This window comes from Arachis hypogaea, chromosome 16 (genome assembly GCF_003086295.3).
Source record: "Arachis hypogaea cultivar Tifrunner chromosome 16, arahy.Tifrunner.gnm2.J5K5, whole genome shotgun sequence".
Lineage (NCBI taxonomy): Eukaryota > Viridiplantae > Streptophyta > Magnoliopsida > Fabales > Fabaceae > Arachis > Arachis hypogaea.
Genome location: NC_092051.1, coordinates 53,602,654 through 53,622,395, shown reverse-complemented (window position 1 = coordinate 53,622,395; position 19,742 = coordinate 53,602,654). Strand labels below are relative to the sequence as shown.

Genomic DNA, 19,742 nt, shown 5'->3' with positions numbered 1-19,742 from the left:
TTCTATAAGAAACCTCTGTCTTACAATTGCGGCTCTTTCTAGCCAATGTATTTACTGATAATCTCTTTAAGCAACCTCTGTCTTACAAGTGCGACCATCCCCTGGATTAGCCGATGTATCTCTCAAAAGCAACTTTCTCAGCGGAATCACCACCATATCTCTGCTCGTTTTCAGCAGCAAATAATCATGTTTCATCTACTCTCATGTGGCAGACAGTCTTTTAGAGTCTTTTTATCTTTGGCCTCTGCTCTCCTGTGGTAGAGATTTGCTCTTGTGTGGCAGACATTCATTTAGTTAATATATTATTTTTTCTGTTCTTTGCTCTCCTGTGGCAGAGGTTCTTTAGATTTATTTAGTCTTTGCTCTCTACTCTACTGTGACAGAGATCCCTTTAATCTTTTTTCTTTTCTTTTCTTTTCTTTTCTTTTCTTTTTTTTCTTTTCTTTCTTCTTCTTTTCTTTTTTATCTCTCTCTTTAACTTTCTTACATTTTTTACGATATAATTTATCTTCGCACTATTCCCTCGCCTTTTCCTAAGTGTCTTATGAAAAGATAATCAAATATTCTTAACTTAACTTTGTCTTTCTAAAGCTTTTAAGGAGTGTAGCTGTTTTATCCTTTTATAATATTATAAATTTATAAAATAATATTATTTTTTAATTAGAATACTAATATATTATATTAATATAAGAAAACTAACATTAATAATAAAAGAATAATATCATTATTGTTTTACTATTATTTAGAACTTGTTAACTAAAGTCTTATGCTTAAATTTTTAAGAATTATATTTTAACCTTAAGCTTTTAAATATTTTTACTCTAAACCCAATATTATTATAAATTTTATTAAAATAACTTTATAATTTCCAAAAATATCCCTGTACTTTTATAAAATACCCATTCTACCCTTAAACTCCTTACGTAATGCCCAAAATACCTCTAAACTTGTTCTGTTACTATTTTATCCTCAATCTCTCATTAAATTATCATTATATCTTCACAATTTCTTATGTCACTATTGGTGTTCTTTTTTCCTCATGAAAACCAAACCTTTACCTTATTTTTTTTCAAGTTTTCAGTTTGAATTTTAATAAGTTTTCAAGCTTTTCGGTTACCGATTTTTCTCAGGTTTTAGTTTAACTTTTCATCCTCCAAATCACATCAAATTTCTCAATAATAAAACTTGAAAGCATCCCAAAAATTCAAGCATAAAATTTTGCAATTTCAAGCCACAAACATCCAATCAACAATTACACTTCAAGAACACATTTAATTCACATTAAATATATCAAACTCTCCATCTGTATGGCAATCACAACAGCCAAAGCTCTAGGAAAGGTTTCTGACCGAACAATTAAAGAAAAAACGTAAAAAATCAGCTACTCCACATTCTCCTAATTTTGGGCGAACCATGCATGGGGGATCAGCGACACCACAATTGATTTCTCCCGAACAAAAGTGACATCAATGTGAAGAGAAAGAAGATACGAATGATGACTTGCATCTTCTACATCTTTCTCTCATCTTAAAGGACCATAGAAGTGATAAATTCTCATTCATTTGATGCATTGTTAAGAGCTATATTATAAGTTTTTAAGACTCTACATTGAAATGAGTTCTTGCTTGGATTTTAGGTGAAAAGAGCAACAAAAGAGAAAAAAAGCAAGCAAAGGTACTGCGCGTGTGAGCGGGGCGTGCCACTTCAAGCAAACGCCAGGATCTTTGACTAGGCGTGGCACGCCAGCTATAAGCTACAAAAAAAGCCTCTAAAGAGTTACTGTGGGCGTGGCACGCCATTGCTAGGCATGGCACGCCAGACAGAATGTCCAACGAAGGTTTTTCCAAGATTCACTATGGGCGTGGCACGCCACTATGGGCGTTGCACGCCACTATTTGGGTGTGGCATGCCAGTTATGATGTTTAGAGAGGAAACTCTAAGCTCAACAATGGGCGTGGCACGCTACTGCTGGGTGTGGCACGCCAGCTCTATTTTCTAGAAGAAGGATGGCTAAACTTTACTATGGGCATGGCACGCCAACTATACTTTCCAGAGAAGAATCCTTGAACCTCACAATGGGCATGGCACGCTAGGCATTTTGACCAGAGAGGGGTTGATGGGAAGCAGAAGCTGATGAATTAAAAAATTATTAAAATTGATACGTTGAAAGTATAGTTCTTAATTCACCGAAAATCTGCCTATCAATTTAGAAATGTGTCACAAAGAGTTTAAATCAAAATTACTGGGAGTTTTAAGTCCCAGGTTGTTTCCCAACGAGTTGTAGAGAAGGGTGCTATCTTATTAATTAGAGGTTCGAAGAAGTTGAGGTAAGTAAATTGGAATGTAAACTGAGGAAAATTAAATGATATGAATAAAAACCTTGACTGGGAATTGATTAGTTAGAATCTCTATCATTGATGGAATGATTTTTTTAGATGGATTTATAATTAACGGTTACTCTATTTAGTTATCCTTTACTAGGTAAGGGAAAGTCAAACAAGTTGGATTACTAGATCCGTTCACGAGTTACAACCCACTTAGTTCAAGGGATTGACGTTGGTGACAGGATAGCAATTCAACAATTAACCCAATTACAAATTTTCTTCAATCCTTCCAACTCAAGAGTTCCTTTTCAATCAATTTCCCATCAAATAATGAAACTACTCACGCATTGTAAATAATAAACCCATAACACATAAAAGGGAATTAAAAGAAGACATGATTATTGGAATTGAAATTGAATTAAAAAGAAATAATCCTTGCATTAAATAATCATAAAAGTATCTGAATAATAAAATTGAACAAAACAAAGAATATGGAAGAATAAAACCAAGTTAAGAAAACAAACTAGAATGATGAAGTCTTGATGAGGAAATAACTCTTCTCAATGTTCCAATGCTAAGACCAATTGAAAATTAAAATTCTAAAAACTAGAGAGAAAAACCTAAGAGAGTGAAAAACTAGATCTAAAACTAATGAATGAATGTGTGTGTTGTTTCTGCATATTCTCTAACTCTAGTCTGCTGTTCCGGGCCGAAAACTGGGCCGAAATAAGGTCCAAAAATCGCCCCCAGCAGATTCTGTAGATTATGCAGATCGCACATGTCACGCGATCACGTTGTCCATGCGGACGCGTCGCTTGCGCTTTTTCCTCTCCACGCGTTCGCGTCGTCCACGCTACCGTGTCGCTTGCGCTTTCCAATCCGCGCCGCCGCGCAAGCCATGCGGCTGCGTCACTGCGATTTGCGCTCCTTCGCGCGGTCGCGTGAGCCATGCGACTGCGTCACTTCTCGCTGGTTATCTCCTCAAATTCTTGTGTTCCTTCCATTTTTTTGCTAGCTTCCTCTCCAATCTCCATCTCATTCATGCCCTATAAAGCCTGAAACACTTGACACACAGATCACGGTATCGAATAGAATAAAGGAGAATTAAAATTAAATAATTAAAGTCTCTAGGAAGCAATTTTCAAACATGTACTGAATTTAGAAAGGAAATCTAAATGCATGCTAAATTGATGAATAAGTGGGTAAGGATCATGACAAAACCACACAGTTAAACACAATATAAACTATAAAATAGTGGTTTATCAGGGGTTCTAAAGAACTATAATGGGCGTGGCACGCCAGTACAATTGTCCAGAGGAGAAGGGAAGGAGCAGCTTCAATGGGCGTGCCACTTGGTACTATGGGCGTCGCACGCCAAGCTTGTGAGCCCAAACCAACATCATGGGCATGCTACTTCAGTCCTGGGCGTGGCACGCCAGTTCACTTAATCAGAGAGGGAGATTGAAGTCTCCAACAAGGGCGTGGCACGCCAGACCTGGGCATGGTACGCCAGGCCAATTTCCCAGAAGATAAGGGTCAAGACCTCATCGAGGGTGTGTCACTTGAGACTCTGGGTGTGGCACGCCAAGCCAACCTTTAATGTGCATGCCACTTGGTATTTTGGGCGTGGCACGCCATCCTTGCTCGCACCATGGGCGTGGCACGTCAGTTATGGTGTGGCATGCCAGTTCACTGGACCAGGAAGGAACATTTGTGCACCAACAAGGTCGTGGCACGCCAGGTCTGTGCGTGGCATGCCTGTTCAAATTGCCAGAGAAGAAGATGGAAGACCGTACCTTGGGGCATGCCACTTGAGACTTGGGAGTGGCACGCCAAGCCAGCTTCATCATGGGGCATGCCACTTGAGATTTGAGCATGGCACATGATGAGTAGATAATTTATACACTTTTTGGCATTGTTTTTAGTATGTTTTTAGTAGGATCTGGTTACTTTTAGGGATGTATTTATTAGTTTTTATGTTAAATTCAAATTTCTGGACTTTACTATGAGTTTGTGTGTTTTTCTGTGATTTCAGGTATTTTCTGGTTGAAATTGAGGGACTTGAGCAAAAATCAGATTCAGAGGTTGAAGAAGGACTGCTGATGCTGTTGGATTCTGACCTCCCTGCACTCAAAGTGGATTTTCTGGAGCTACAGAACTCTAAATGGCGCGCTCTCAACGGCGTTGGAAAGTAGACATCCAGGGCTTTCCAGCAATATATAATAGTCTATACTTTTCCCGAGTTTAAATGACGCAAAAGGGCGTTGAACGCCTGTTCTACGCTGCCGTCTAGAGTTAAACGCCAGAAACACGTCACGAACCAGAGTTGAACGCCAAAAACACGTTACAACTTGGCGTTCAACTCCAAAAGAAGCCTCTACATGTGTAAACTTCAAGCTCAGCCCAAGCACACACCAAGTGGGCCCCGGATGTGCATTTATGTATCAATTACTTACTTCTGTAAACCCTAGTAACTAGTTTAGTATAAATAGGACTTTTTACTATTGTATTAGACATCTTTGGATTATCTTTTGATCTATTGATCACGTTTGGGGGCTGGCCATTTGGCCATGCCTGAACCTTTCACTTATGTATTTTTCAATGGTAGAGTTTCTGCACTCCATAGATTAAGGTGTGGAGCTCTGCTGTTCCTCATGATTTAATGCAAAGTACTACTGTTTTATATTCAATTCAACTTATTCCGCTTCTAAGATATACATTCACACCCAAGAACATGATGAATGTGATGATTATGTGACGCTCATCATCATTCTCACTTATGAACGCGTGCCTGAAAAACACTTCCGTTCTACATGCAAACAAGCTAGAATGAGTATCTCTTAGATATCTAATACAAGGGACCGAGTCTGAGATATTAGAATCTTCGTGGTATAAGTTAGAACCCATGGATGGCCATTCCTGAGATCTGGAAAGTCTAAACCTTGTCTGTGGTATTCCGAGTAGGATCTAGGAAGGGATGGCTGTGACGAACTTCAAACTCGCGAGTGCTGGGCGTAGTGACAGACGCAAAAGGAGGGTGAATCCTATTCCAGTATGATCGAGAACCTCCAGATGATTAGCCGTGCCGTGACAGAGCATTTGGACCTTTTTCACAGAGAGGATGGGATGTAGCCATTGACAACGGTGATGCCCTTTATAAAGCTTGCTATGGAAAAGAGTAGGAAGGATTGGATGAAGATAGCAGGAAAGCAGAGGTTCAGAGGAACGAAAGCATCTCTATACGCTTATCTGAAATTCTCACCAATGATTTACATAAGTATTTCTATCTTTATTTTTTGTTTATTTATTATTATTATTCGAAAACTCCATAACCATTTGATATCCGCCTGACTGAGATTTACAAGGTGACCATAGCTTGGTTCAAGCCGACAATCTCCGTGGGATCGACCCTTACTCACGTAAGGTTTTATTACTTGGATGACCCAGTGCAGTTGCTGGTTAGTTGTATCGAAGTTGTGATAAATTATGAATTAAGATTAGAGCACCAAGTTTTTGGAGCCATTACCAGAGATCACAATTTCGTGCACCAAGTTTTTGGCACCGTTGCCGGGGATTGTTCGAGTTTGGACAACTGACGGTTCATCTTGTTGCTCAGATTAGGTAATTTTCTTTTTGTTTTATTTTCAAAAAAAAATTTTTTTTTTCAAAAATCTTTCAAAAAATTTTCCCTTTGTTTTCGAAAATTATTTCAGAATTTTTAAGAATGAATTCTAGAGTTTCATGAAGCATGTTGAAGCCTGGCTGGCTGTAAAGCCATGTCTAAATTCATTTGGACTGAGGCTTCCAAGTCATCGTTACAAGAGCAAGCTAGTTGTTGCTAATCAAATTTGTTATTGTATGACTGATTTGTATCCTCTAAACCTTGGCTGGCTATTAAGCCATGCCTGACCCTTGGATTGGAGATTTAGGCCAACATTGAAGGATTCCTACAGAACTCCAAATGGCGCGCTCTCAACGGCGTTGGAAAGTAGACATCCAGGGCTTTCCAGCAATATATAATAGTCCATACTTTGCCCGAGTTTAGACGACGCAAAAGGGCGTTGAACGCCAGTTCTACGCTGCAGTCTGGAGTTAAACGCCAGAAACACGTCACAAACCAGAGTTGAAAGCCAAAAACACGTTACAACTTGGCGTTCAACTCCAAAAGAAGCCTCTGCACGTGTAAACTTCAAGCTCAGCCCAAGCACACACCAAGTGGGCCCCGGAAGTGAATTAATGCATCATTTACTTACTTCCGTAAACCCTAGTAACTAGTTTAGTATAAATAGGACATTTTACTATTGTATTAGACATCTTTAGATTATCTTTTGATCTATTGATCACATTTGGGGGCTGGCCATTCGGCCATGCCTGAACCTTTCACTTATGTATTTTTCAACGGTAGAGTTTCTGCACTCCATAGATTGAGGTGTGGAGCTCTGCTGTTCCTCATGATTTAATGCAAAGTACTACTGTTTTATATTCAATTCAACTTATTCTGCTTCTAAGATATACATTCACACCCAAGAACATGATGAATGTGATAATTATGTGATGCTCATCATCATTCTCACTTATGAATGCGTGCCTGACAAACACTTCCGTTCTACATGCAAACAAGCTAGAATGAGTATCTCTTAGATATCTAATACAGGGGACCGAGTCCGAGATATTAGAATCTTCGTGGTATAAGTTAGAACCCATGGATGGCCATTCCTGAGATCTGAAAAGTCTAAACCTTGTCTGTGGTATTCCGAGTAGGATCTGGGAAGGGATGGCTGTGACGAACTTCAAACTCGCGAGTGCTGGGCGTAGTGACAGACGCAAAAGGAGTGTGAATCCTATTCCAGTATGATAGAGAAGCTCCAGATGATTAGCCGTGCCGTGACAGAGCATTTGGACCTTTTTCATAGAGAGGATCGGATGTAGCCATTGACAACGGTGATGCCCTATATAAAGCTTGCCATGGAAAGGAGTAGGAAGGATTGGATGAAGACAACAGGAAAGCAGAGGTTCAGAGGAACGAAAGCATCTTTATATGCTTATCTGAAATTCTCACCAATGATTTACATAAGTATTTCTACCTTTATTTTCTGTTTATTTATTATTATTATTCGAAAACTCCATAACCATTTGATATCCGCCTGACTAAGATTTACAAGGTGACCATAGCTTGCTTCAAGCCGACAATCTCCGTGGGATAGACCCTTACTCACGTAAGGTTTTATTACTTGGACGACCCAGTGCACTTGCTGCTTAGTGATGCCAGGGCATTTTGGCCAGTTTCACTGTCCTATTCTTTACTGTTTCTAAGGTAGTTTCATGCATTTTCTTAGGAAATAAGCTAGTTTTGGGTAGATATTCACTTACACCTGGATTCAAGCATACATTGTGCATTTTACATGATTTCATGAGGATTTTGCATGAGTTTAGTGACAAATTGTATGCTGCATTACCCATGACTTGGACTATAACTTTGATGCACTCTATTGCCTGATTTCAGGACCAAAGGAAGCAAGGAATGGGAGGTAACTTACAGAGTTAATGAGAAAAGTGACTGCCAATAACGCTCTCGAAGCCATCATTACCCACGTTAAGAGTCACGTTAACTAAGTTAACGTCAACTCTAATGTGAAGAAGGGAATCTGAGCCAACGTTAGTGACACTTAACATTATCACTAACGTTGGCCAATACTCACAAGTGGCCACGTTAGAGTCCACGTTAACTTAGTTAACGCGACCTCTAACGTTAAAAGGGGGAAAGGAAGCAAACGTTAGTGACATTCAACATTGTCACTAACGTTTGCCTAAGTGCACAATGCCACGTTAACTCCGACGTTAACTTGGTTAACATGGAAGCTAACGTGAAGAGGCAAGAGTGGTCGACAACGTTAGTGACACCCAACATTGTCACTAACGTTGGAAGCAACCACACAACCCCAAGGAGCCACGTTAACTTCCACGTTAACTTAGTTAACGTGGAGGCTAACGTGAGAGAAGAAGGTGATGGCCAACGTTAGTGACACTCAACATTGTCACTAACATTGGAAGGAGACACACAAGCCACTATGAGCCACGTTAACTTAGTTAACGTGGAAGCTAACGTGGATGAGTAAAAGATGAGCCAATGTTAGTGACACTCAACATTGTCACTAACCTTGGGGATGGCTAAGCAATGCCACGTTAAAAAGCCACATTAACTAAGTTAATGTGGGCTCTAACGTGAGACATGGGGGCACATTGGAACGTTAGTGACAATGTTGAGTGTCACTAACGTTCTCGAAGGATGGCAAGCCCACGTTAAAGAGCCACGTTAACTAAGTTAACGTGGGCTCTAACGTAGGAGCAAGGGGGGATTTTCAACATTATTGGGAAAGTTAAGCCCCAATAACGTGTGCGAAGGACCTAGAGGCAACGTTAGTGGCAACGTTTGTGCTACTAACGTTGAAGTTAACGTGGCTTTTACTTAGGAACGTTAGTGAGAAAGTTGATTGTCACTAACGTTCTCGAACTCATATTTTCACTAAACGTTAACACCCCTAACGCCCTGAGCTAAAGTCTCTGCCCACTTCACACTTTCTCTCTGCAAGTAAAGCCAAGCCCAAATGAAGAAAAGAACTGCTTCAAAATCAAGATCCAAAGGCCCAAGACTTGAAGAACCAACTAGAAGATGAGAAGAGTAGTATATATAGGAGTAGCTTTGAATTATTTTAGGGAGTTCCGGGAGTTGGAAAATAGCATAGAACTACTTCCTGTATTTACTTTCTCTGCACTTCTAGTTTTCATTATGTATTCTCCATCTTTGTTTTCATTTTCCAGAGCTATGAACAACTAAACCCCTTTCATTGGGTTAGGGAGCTCTGTTGTAATTTGATGGATCAATACTAGTTTTTATTATTCTTCTTCTATCTTTTCTCTTGATTTTACTTGAAAGCTTTCGATCTTCATCCAATTGGATAGTGATCTTGGAAAATAAACTATTCATACTTGGATCTCTTCTGAACCTTGGAAGAGGAATGAAGAGATCAAGCTAGAAATGCTTTCTCATGCTGGACCAAATTGGGTTTGGATGGATATGTGACTATAATCCTCTCAATACTTAGTTTGGGAAATGCATGTGGTATAATCAGTGACCATACTTCATCTCTTCTCATGAGCAATTGACCAAGGAATTGGCTATTGATCAAGATTTGAGAGATTCAATTACAAGAAATTGTAATTCAATCACTTAAGATTGCCAAGGAGATCAATGAGTGCATTGATTGAGGAAGAGATGTAAATGAGATTGATCCGGAGAATGTAACATCTTCTAAGCCCAATGAACTCCCATTTCTGATCTTACCCATTCTCTTTAATTTCTGTCATTTACATTTATGAGCAATTTCCCCATTCCTATTTAAGATTCTGCAATTTACTTTCTGCCATTTACTTTTCCGCCATTTAATTTTCTGCAATTCTCAACTAAATTTCTGATTCGCTAAACTAGAATATTCCTCTAATTAAAGTTGCTTGATCAATCAATCCTTGTGGGATTCGACCTCACTCTATTGTGAGTTTTTACTTGACGACAAATTCGGTATACTTGCCGAAGGAAATTTGTTATGAGACAAGTTTTCCGTGCATCAAGTTTATGACGCCGTTGCCGGGGATTGATTGTGCATCAACAATGATTAGATTGGAGGATAACTAGATTGATCATTTTATTTTTGTTTGATTTAAATTTCTATTTGAGTTATTTACTTCCTGTTTTAGTTAATTTCTTCCTTTCCCCCTACTTTTTTTTTGTTATTTACATTTCATCTCACTAACCCACTAACTGTTTGATATATTGCATCACTCGCACTAACAGTAATTCTGACAGATATACTTTCTGCATCTATTCCCTTTGCTTATACTTGTTGGTTGTATGACAGGGAGAAGAAGCGAGGCTTCAACTTCCTTTGATTCTGAACCTGAGAGAACCTTCCTTAGACTAAGGAGAGAGGCAAGAGACAAACATGTAGTTGGTGCTGAAGAAGAGGAGGAACACTTTGAGGAATACTTTGAAGCAAACATGGAAGAAAACATGGAAAACCATCATGAAGAAGAGTCTCACAACCATGGCGGAAGAGGTCGAGCAAATCATGCTGGGGAGGATAGAAGAGTTTTAGGCTCTTACATCAATCCAAACCCAGGAAACTGTGGAAGTAGCATTCAAAAGCCAACCATCCATGCCAACAATTTTGAACTGAAGCCACAGCTCATCACCCTTGTGCAGAACAACTGTTCGTTCGGAGGAAGTGTCCAAGAGGACCTAAATCAACATTTAACCACTTTTCTGAGAATATGTAACACAGTGAAGTCTAATGGTGTTCACCCTGACGCCTATAGACTGCTCTTATTTCCATTCTCACTCAGGGATAAGGCAGCCAAGTGGCTGGAATCTTTCCCAAGGGAAAGCTTGACAACTTGGGAAGACATGGTGAACAAATTCTTAGCAAAATTTTACCCTCCTCAAAGAATTAATAGGATGAGAGCTGAGGTCCAAACCTTCAGGCAACAAGATGGTGAGACTCTATATGAGGCATGGGAGAGGTTTAAGGACCTGACAAGGAGGTGTCCACCTGACATGTTCAACAAATGGGTGCAGCTGCATATTTTCTATGAAGGGCTCTCTTATGAGTCAAAGAAGGCCGTAGACCATTCATCCGGAGCATCTTTGAACAAGAAGAAAACCATTGAGGAGGCTATAGATGTCATTGAAACAGTAGCAGAGAACGACTACTTCTATGCTTCCGAAAGAGGGAACACAAGAGGAGTAATGAAGCTAAACAATGTAGATGCTCTGTTGGCCCAAAACAAGCTCATTACCTAGCAGCTGGCTGACCTTACCAAGAAGATGGAGAGAAACCAAGTAGCAGCAATCTCCACTTCATCAACAACCCAAGAAGGAGTGAATGAAGAAGAAGAGGGTAGTCAGGAGCAAGCCAACTACATTGGGAATTCACCTAGGAAGAACCATGATCCATACTCCAAGAATTACAACCCTGGATGGAGGAATCACCCAAACTTTGGGTGGGGAAATCAACAAGACCAAAGCCTTGATCAAAAACGCCCAAATCCAAACAATTTCACATCTAGACCATATCAACATCCCAATAACAACACCTCTCCACATTCATATCAAGGCCAGAACAACCCTCCTTAACCTGACCTATCATCATTTGATGAAAGAATCTCAAGGATTGAAAATCTACTTGAAGGCATATGCAAGGATATCCAAGACAACAAGGTGTTCAAGGAGGAAGTGCGAGCCAGTTTCAAGAATCAGGGAGACACAATCAAGAGGTTGGAATCTCAAGTAGGATATCTCTCTGAGCAAATTCCCAAACCCACAGATGGATTCCCAAGTGACACAGAGAAGAATCCGAGAGGTGAAACAAAGAAAGTAAGATGGGAAGATTGCAAGATGGTCACTATAAGTGATAAGGAGACTGAGGACAAGCCAAGCAAGCTGTCAGAACAACCTGAAGATACCTCAACAGAGAAGGAGGAAAAAGAATACCAAGAACCAGAAATATCAAAACAGGAGCTGCTGAGACTCTATGCACCTTTTCCCCAACTGCTCAATGGTGCTGTGGAGAAGAGAATATACTCAAGATTTCTTGACTTGTTTGCATCTTTGCATGTGAACATACCATTCATCAAGACTATCCAACAAATGCCTGCATATATCAAGTATATGAAGGAGCTGCTTCCTAGGAAAAGCTCACTCAAGGGAGGCCAGACTATAGTGATGAACAAGGGGTGCAGTGCCCTCATTCAACCACAGTTGCCTATGAAAAGAAAAGATCCAGGGAGTTTTCATGTCCCCTGTGCCATAGGAGAAACAATGTTTGATAGAGCACTCTGCGATTTGGGAGCAAGCATCAACTTAATGCCCTTAGCCCTGGTGAAGAGACTACAGATCAATGAGATATTGCCCACAGATGTGGTCATCAGGCTGGCTGACAAAACTCAAAAACAAGCAATAGGGGTGGTGGAAAATGTGTTGTTAAAGGTTGGGAAATACTACCTCCCAACAGACTTTGTCATCTTGGACATGGAGGAGAGTCACACTCACCCAATCATATTGGGAAGACCATTCCTAGCTACAGCCAGAGCACTCATAGATGTGGAGCGAGGGGAGCTAATATTGAGGATCCATGATGAACAACTCAGCTTCAATGTCTTTAAACTCTCCCAAGAAGCTGACCAAGAAAATAAAGAACCAAGAAATGATGATAATGAGATGCTAACAGAGGAAACAAGCACTGAGGCACCACCAACGCATCCGAAAACCCCACTGAATGATGAACAAGGCAAACAGCAATCGTCACAGCTCAAGGAGAAGCTGGAGGAACCTAAACCACCAGAGGCATGTGAAGACAACAACAAAATGTACTTAGAAGAAGAAGTCGCCAAGAGCAGTGAAGCATCAAAAGAGACAAAGAAGAAGGTACCAAGGGGGTGGAGGAACAAGAAGATTCCTACGGAAGATTTCTCTCCAGGAGATAAAGTGATCTCAGCCTACTTCCCAGATATCCCACCTGACCTCCCAACTGTACCATCTCAGTTACCAAAGGTCTTCATTATTAACAGAGTTCTTTCCTTGGAGCATGTAGAGATCATTGATACAACCAATGGATATAAGTCCAAAGCAAGAGGGGAGGACTTGAAGCATTATCAACCTCCCTGATGAAGGAGAAACGTCAAGCTAATGACGCTAAAGAAGCGCTTCATGGGAGGCAACCCATGTTTTATTAGCTTTTATTATTGAATAAGTCAATATTCATGAATTCCAACCCAAACTCGGTGAAGTCCTTATATTGCAGTATATAGTGAAGAACAAGTTTGGTGTTCAAAGCGTACCAAGAAAGCATGAATGCAACAGAGAGCATGCTAGTCTTGGAGCTTTGAACAAGACTTTTGATCACAGTGCTCCAAACTAAGTTTGGTGTCACCCCATGGTGCCACCAAAATGCATATAAGGATACACAGTTAGTTAGTTAGTTGGAGTTCATGAATAAACAATCTCATCTTTTCATCTCTTTATTATTTTAGCCGTAAGAATTTAAAGTGATTTCTTTTTGTGATAATTCTTACTTTTCTTATTTTATCTTTATAGGGAAAGGAAAGGAACATTGAAAGAGATTGATTGGATAATTTAATGGGAAAGGTTCGGCCAATTCATGAAGAGGGCACTACACACGTGCCTCAAGGGGAATGCATTGGGAATGGTTGCCATGCAACATTGGAGGAAGAACAAACATGGAAAGCGAACCAACTCCATCATAAAGTTGAGAATCCTCGTGCTTACTCCATACACATCCCCATCCGTTCATCATACACCAACCCCATCAATCCACACCTTTCATCTCTTCATCACTTCTCTATATAAGTGAATCAAATTCACACCATCTCCACATTCAAAATTCATACCCCTTGCACTTCACTTTCCAGCAACCAATTCTTCAACCTCCCACTCTCTAAACCCCACATCTCTTCCCTTCACTACACCCTTTTTGCTTTAACTTCATTCATGGCATCATCAAGCTCCAAGAGGCAGAAGAAGAAGGAACCAACGGAGAACATTCCCTTCGACGAGAAGAGATTCAAGACTACCTTCCATGAACGAGAATTTGAGCGGATAAAGCTCAAAAAGATACTGCCCGAGTTAACCTTCCAAATCAATGAAGACGAATGCCCACAGATTTGGGAGAAGATTGAAGAAAGAGGGTGGCAATTACTCACCAATCCAGAGGGAAAGATCAATGCAAACTTCATCAAAGAGTTCTACGCAAATGTGGTCAGAGAAGACAAAACCAGAACCCCAACCTTCAAAAGCTATGTAAGGGGAAAGGAGGTAGACTTCAGTCCAAATGCTATAATAAGAACTCTTCACCTGAAATCACCACACTTTGATGAGCCTAGCTATCGTACAAGGATAAGTAAAATCCAAGACAATGATAAGATCACTGAGATAGTGACTGACATCTGTGTTATAGCAGCTGACTGGGAGAGGTATGGAGATGGGAGTCCCCAGTTCATCAAGAGGGGAGACCTTAGCCCAGAAGCCAAGGGGTGGTTTGAACTCGTGAGGAGGTCTATTCTCCCAGCTGTAAATAATTCAGAGGTAAATATTAATTGAGCAACTATGGTACATTGCCTAGTACAAGGTGGAGAAATTAACGTGCATGAACTTATAGCTGAGGGAATTCAAGATTCAGCTGAGAAGCTTGAATCAGGCGCCAGGCTTTGGTACCCCAGCACCATTCTCCGATTGTGCACAAAGGCCATGGTGGTCTTTGAGGATAGTAATCCAGACTGGGTTAACCCAGGGAGGCTAATGACAACCCAGCGTATGGCCTATACTACACCTGCTCAGCAACAAAGAAGGCTACAAATAGGGAAACTAAAAGCAAGGGAATGAACTCACCAAGAGGAGTCTCATCAGGAAGAATATCAACAGGGAGAGCATCCTTACCCAGCTGATCTGAATATGAATCACCTTCTAAGAGCTATTGAAGATTTGGGGATGAGACATATGGAAGGACAAGAGCAAATATTGAACTGGATGAGCCAACAAGAAGAGTGGAAGAAACAACAAATGGAACAGCAACAGGAACAATACTCCCAGCTCACTCAAACCATCCACCAAGTTACCGAGAGACAAGAACGTCAAGATAAGCATTTGCAGGAACTCAATCAGCGACAACTAGCCCAGATGAAAGCATTCAATGAGTTCACTGTACTTAATGAAGGACGACAACTACATCGGGAGGAGTTCCACGTCAACACTCAAGCCAAGTTGAACTACATGTCCAGTAATATGCATCAGCTACACTATGCCATCCCTACATATGATGAGGTCCAAAAAGATTTTGTAGAACAAGAAGAGAGGAAAGTGAAACAGCAAAAGGAGACACTCAAGAAGAAGATGGAAGATGGTGGTTTCTGGAAGAAGCTGCTTGGAAAAGGCAAGGGAAGTGGGAGCACAAGCAATCAAGAAGGAGAGCATGGACATCCACAAGAATAAAAGGTGGTGGAGTTCCTTCTTTGGTCAATCTTTCTCTATGTTTTAAATAAGGAAGATCTTGTATGAAATAGAACTTGCTTCCATTTCAGTTTAAACATTTCTAAATTCCTTCTTTTAAGTTCTTGTTGAAGAGGTTTATGATATCTAGTCCTTATGTCACTGCATCTTTACCTTACTTAATTGTATGCTTGTCCCTTGAAACCAAATAAAAAAGAGAATGAGTGTGTTTTTTTTTTTTTTAAAAAAAAGACCAGAGTGGAGTTCATAATATGGAAGTGCATTCATGAGATTTTGGTGGGATCATAAGTTAGCTAAGTTGGTTCAACCATAAGGTGGGAAGACAACTATCTGTCATGAATACTATACTTGAGACACACCCCATGAGATTAGATAAATAAGAAGATCCTAATAAGAAAAAGGGAAAGAACAATCAAAGTTGAGGAATAAAAGAAAAAGACTAAGCAATAAGGCTAGGCACTAATGGTTTTAAATCTTGAGGCATGTGTCTGTGGTGTTCCTGTGTGAGGGATCTACTTGGATGAATAAGCTCTTAGGGGTGCCTTATCACTTGGTAACTTGGGTTAACTAACTCGGGATTATCAGCTGAAAGTCCACTATCAAGAGTAACCCTCACCACAGAACATTTAGTAACCCAAAGAGGTGCTGGACACCAAGGCATCAAGAAAAGAAAATGAATAAACTATATGCCTGTGGTGTGTATGTATGGGGGAGAGACTTAAGGGAGTAAGTCCTTAGGGGTGTCTCAACACCTAGCACCTTGAACCAACTGGTTCGGGAGTGTTGGCTGAAAGCTTATCTTAAAGAGTTGCCCCCTTACAGAACACTTAGCATGAAGAACACCAATAAGCCCTGAAATAACAGCAAAAGGATCAATAAATAAAAGTTTCATGGGATGCAATCATAGTGAGTATTCTAGGATATGATAAAGGTCTGAAAGCCAGGAATGAACCTAAGTTGCTATGCATGAAACCACCATAAAACCAGGGACATAACTTCCACAAGAATGACTTATTTCTCTTGGTATCCCATTCATCATTCTCTTGTTCCAGTACTTGCTTAGGGACAAGCAAGCTTTAAGTTTGGTGTTGTGATGCCAGGGCATTTTGGCCAGTTTCACTAACCTTTTCTTTACTGTTTTTAGGGTAGTTTCATGCATTTTCTTAGGAAATAAGCTAGTTTTGGGTAGATATTCACTTACACCTGGATTCAAGCATACATTGTGCATTTTACATGATTTCATGAGGATTTTGCATGAGTTTAGTGACAAATTGTATGCTGCATTACCCATGACTTGGACTAGAACTTTGATGTACTCTATTGCCTGATTTCAGGACCAAAGGAAGCAAGGAATGGGAGGTAACTTGCAGAGTTAATGAGAAAAGTGATGCCAATAACGCTCTCGAAGCCATCATTATCCACGTTAAGAGTCACGTTAACTAAGTTAACGTGAACACTAATGTGAAGAAGGGAATTTGAGCCAACGTTAGTGACACTTAACATTATCACTAACGTTGGCCAATACTCACAAGTGGCCACGTTAGAGTCCACATTAACTTAGTTAACGTGGCTTCTAACGTTAAAGTGGGGAAAGGAAGCAAATGTTAGTGACATTCAACATTGTCATTAACGTTTGCCTAAGTGCACAATGCCATGTTAACTCCCACGTTAACTTGGTTAACGTGGAAGCTAACGTGAAGAGGCAAGAGTGGTCGACAACGTTAGTGACACCCAACATTGTCACTAACGTTGGAAGCAACCACACAACCCCAAGGAGCCGCGTTAACTTCCACGTTAACTTAGTTAACGTGGAGGCTAACGTGAGAGAAGAAGGTGATGGCCAACGTTAGTGACACTGAACATTGTCACTAACGTTGGAAGGAGCCACACAAGCCACTATGAGCCACGTTAACTCCCACGTTAACTTAGTTAACGTGGAAGCTAACGTGGATGAGTAAAAGATGAGCCAACGTTAGTGACACTCAACATTGTCACTAACGTTAGGGATGGCTAAGCAATGCCACGTTAAAGAGCCACGTTAACTAAGTTAACGTGGGATCTAACGTGAGACATGGAGGCACATTGGAACGTTAGTGACAATGTTGAGTGTCACTAACGTTCTCGAAGGATGGCAAGCCCACGTTAAAGAGCCACGTTAACTAAGTTAACGTGGGCTCTAACGTAGGAGCAATGGGGGCTTTTCAACGTTATTGGGAAAGTTAAGCCCCAATAACGTGTGCGAAGGACCTAGAGGCAACGTTAGTGGCAACGTTTGTGCTACTAACGTTGAAATTAACGTGGCTTTTACTTAGGAACGTTAGTGAGAAAGTTGATTGTCACTAACGTTCTCGAACTCATATTTTCACTAAACGTTAACACCCCTAACTCCCTGAGCTAAAGTCTCTGCCCACTTCACACTTTCTCTCTGCAAGTAAAGCCAAGCCCAAATGAAGAAAAGAACTGCTTCAAACTCAAGATCCAAAGGCCCAAGACTTGAAGAACCAACTAGAAGATGAGAAGAGTAGTATATATAGGAGTAGCTTTGAATTATTTTAGGGAGTTCCGGGAGTTGGAAAATAGCATAGAACTACTTCCTGTATTTACTTTCTCTGCACTTCTAGTTTTCATTATGTATTCTCCATCTTTGTTTTCCTTTTCCAGAGCTATGAACAACTAAACCCCTTTCATTGGGTTAGGGAGCTCTGTTGTAATTTGATGGATCAATACTAGTTTTCATTATTCTTCTTCTATCTTTTCTCTTGATTTTACTTGAAAACTTTCGATTTTCATCCAATTGGATAGTGATCTTGGAAAAGAAACTATTCATACTTGGATCTCTTCTGAACCTTGGAAGAGGAATGAAGAGATCAAGCTAGAAATGCTTTCTCATGATGGACCAAATTGGGTTTGGATGGATATGTGACTATAATCCTCTCAATACTTGGTTTGGTAAATGCATGTGGTATAATCAGTGACTATACTTCATCTCTTCTCATGAGCAATTGACCAAGGAATTGGCTATTGATCAAGATTTGAGAGATTCAATTACAAGAAATTGTAATTCAATCACTTAAGATTGCCAAGGAGATCAATGAGTGCATTGATTGAGGAAGAGATATAAATGAGATTGATCCGGAGAATGCAACATCTCCTAAGCCCAATGAACTCCCATTTCTGATCTTACCCATTCTCTTTAATTTCTGTCATTTACATTTATGAGCAATTCCCCCATTCCCATTTAAGATTTTGCAATTTACTTTCTGCCATTTACTTTTCCACCATTTAATTTTCTGCAATTCTCAACTAAATTTCTGATTCACTCAACTAGAACATTCCTCTAATTAAAGTTGCTTGATCAATCAATCCTTGTGGGATTCGACCTCACTCTATTGTGAGTTTTTACTTGACGACAAATTCGGTACACTTGCAGAAGGAAATTTGTTATGAGATAAGTTTTCCGTGCATCACTTAGTTGTATCGAAGTTGTGACAAATTATGAATTAAGATTAGAGCACCAAGTTTTTTGAGCCATTACCAGATATCACAATTTCGTGCACCAAATTTTTGGCGCCGTTGCCGGGGATTGTTCGAGTTTGGACAACTGACGGTTCATCTTTTTGCTCAGATTAGGTAATTTTCTTTTTGTTTTATTTTCAAAAAGAAAATTTTTTTTTTCAAAAATCTTTCAAAAAATTTTCCCTTTGTTTTCGAAAATTATTTCAGAATTTTTAAGAATGAATTCTAGAGTTTCATGAAGCATGTTGAAGCCTGGCTGGCTGTAAAGCCATGTCTAAATTCATTTGGACTTAGGCTTCCAAGTCATCGTTACAAGAGCAAGCTAGTTGTTGCTAATCAAATTTGTTATTGTATGACTGATTTGTATCCTCTAAAGCTTGGCTGGCTGTTAAGCCATGCCTGACCCTTGGATTGGAGCTTTAGGCGAACATTGAAGGATTCCTGGAATTCTTATTAAAAATTTTTGAATTTCTTATTTTCTTTTTCCTATATGTTTTTCGAAAAAAATATACAAAAATACAAAAAAATCATAAAATCATAAAAATCAAAAAAATATTGTGTTTCTTGTTTGAGTCTTAAGTCAACTTTTAAGTTTGTTGTCAATTGTATTTTTTCTAAAAATTTATTATGCATTTTTCGAAAATTCATGCATTCATAGTGTTCTTCATGATCTTCAAGTTGTTCTTGGCCAGTCTTCTTGTTTGATCTTCATATTTTTGTGTTTTGTGTCTTTTCTTGTTTTTCATATGCATTCTTGCATTCATAGTGTCTATGCATTAAAAATTTCTAAGTTTGGTGTCTTGCATGTTTTCTTTTCTTGAAAATTT

The 19,742-nt window shown here is 39.7% G+C and overlaps 1 non-coding gene across 1 annotated transcript; it reads right to left on the bottom strand.

The window, feature by feature from the left end:
• Positions 1 to 10,830: 10,830 nt before the first annotated feature.
• On the bottom strand, positions 10,831 to 10,937 carry LOC112761811 (small nucleolar RNA R71). Its single transcript, XR_003182187.1, has one exon. It is a non-coding gene; the product is annotated as a small nucleolar RNA R71 (small nucleolar RNA).
• Positions 10,938 to 19,742: the final 8,805 nt, after the last annotated feature.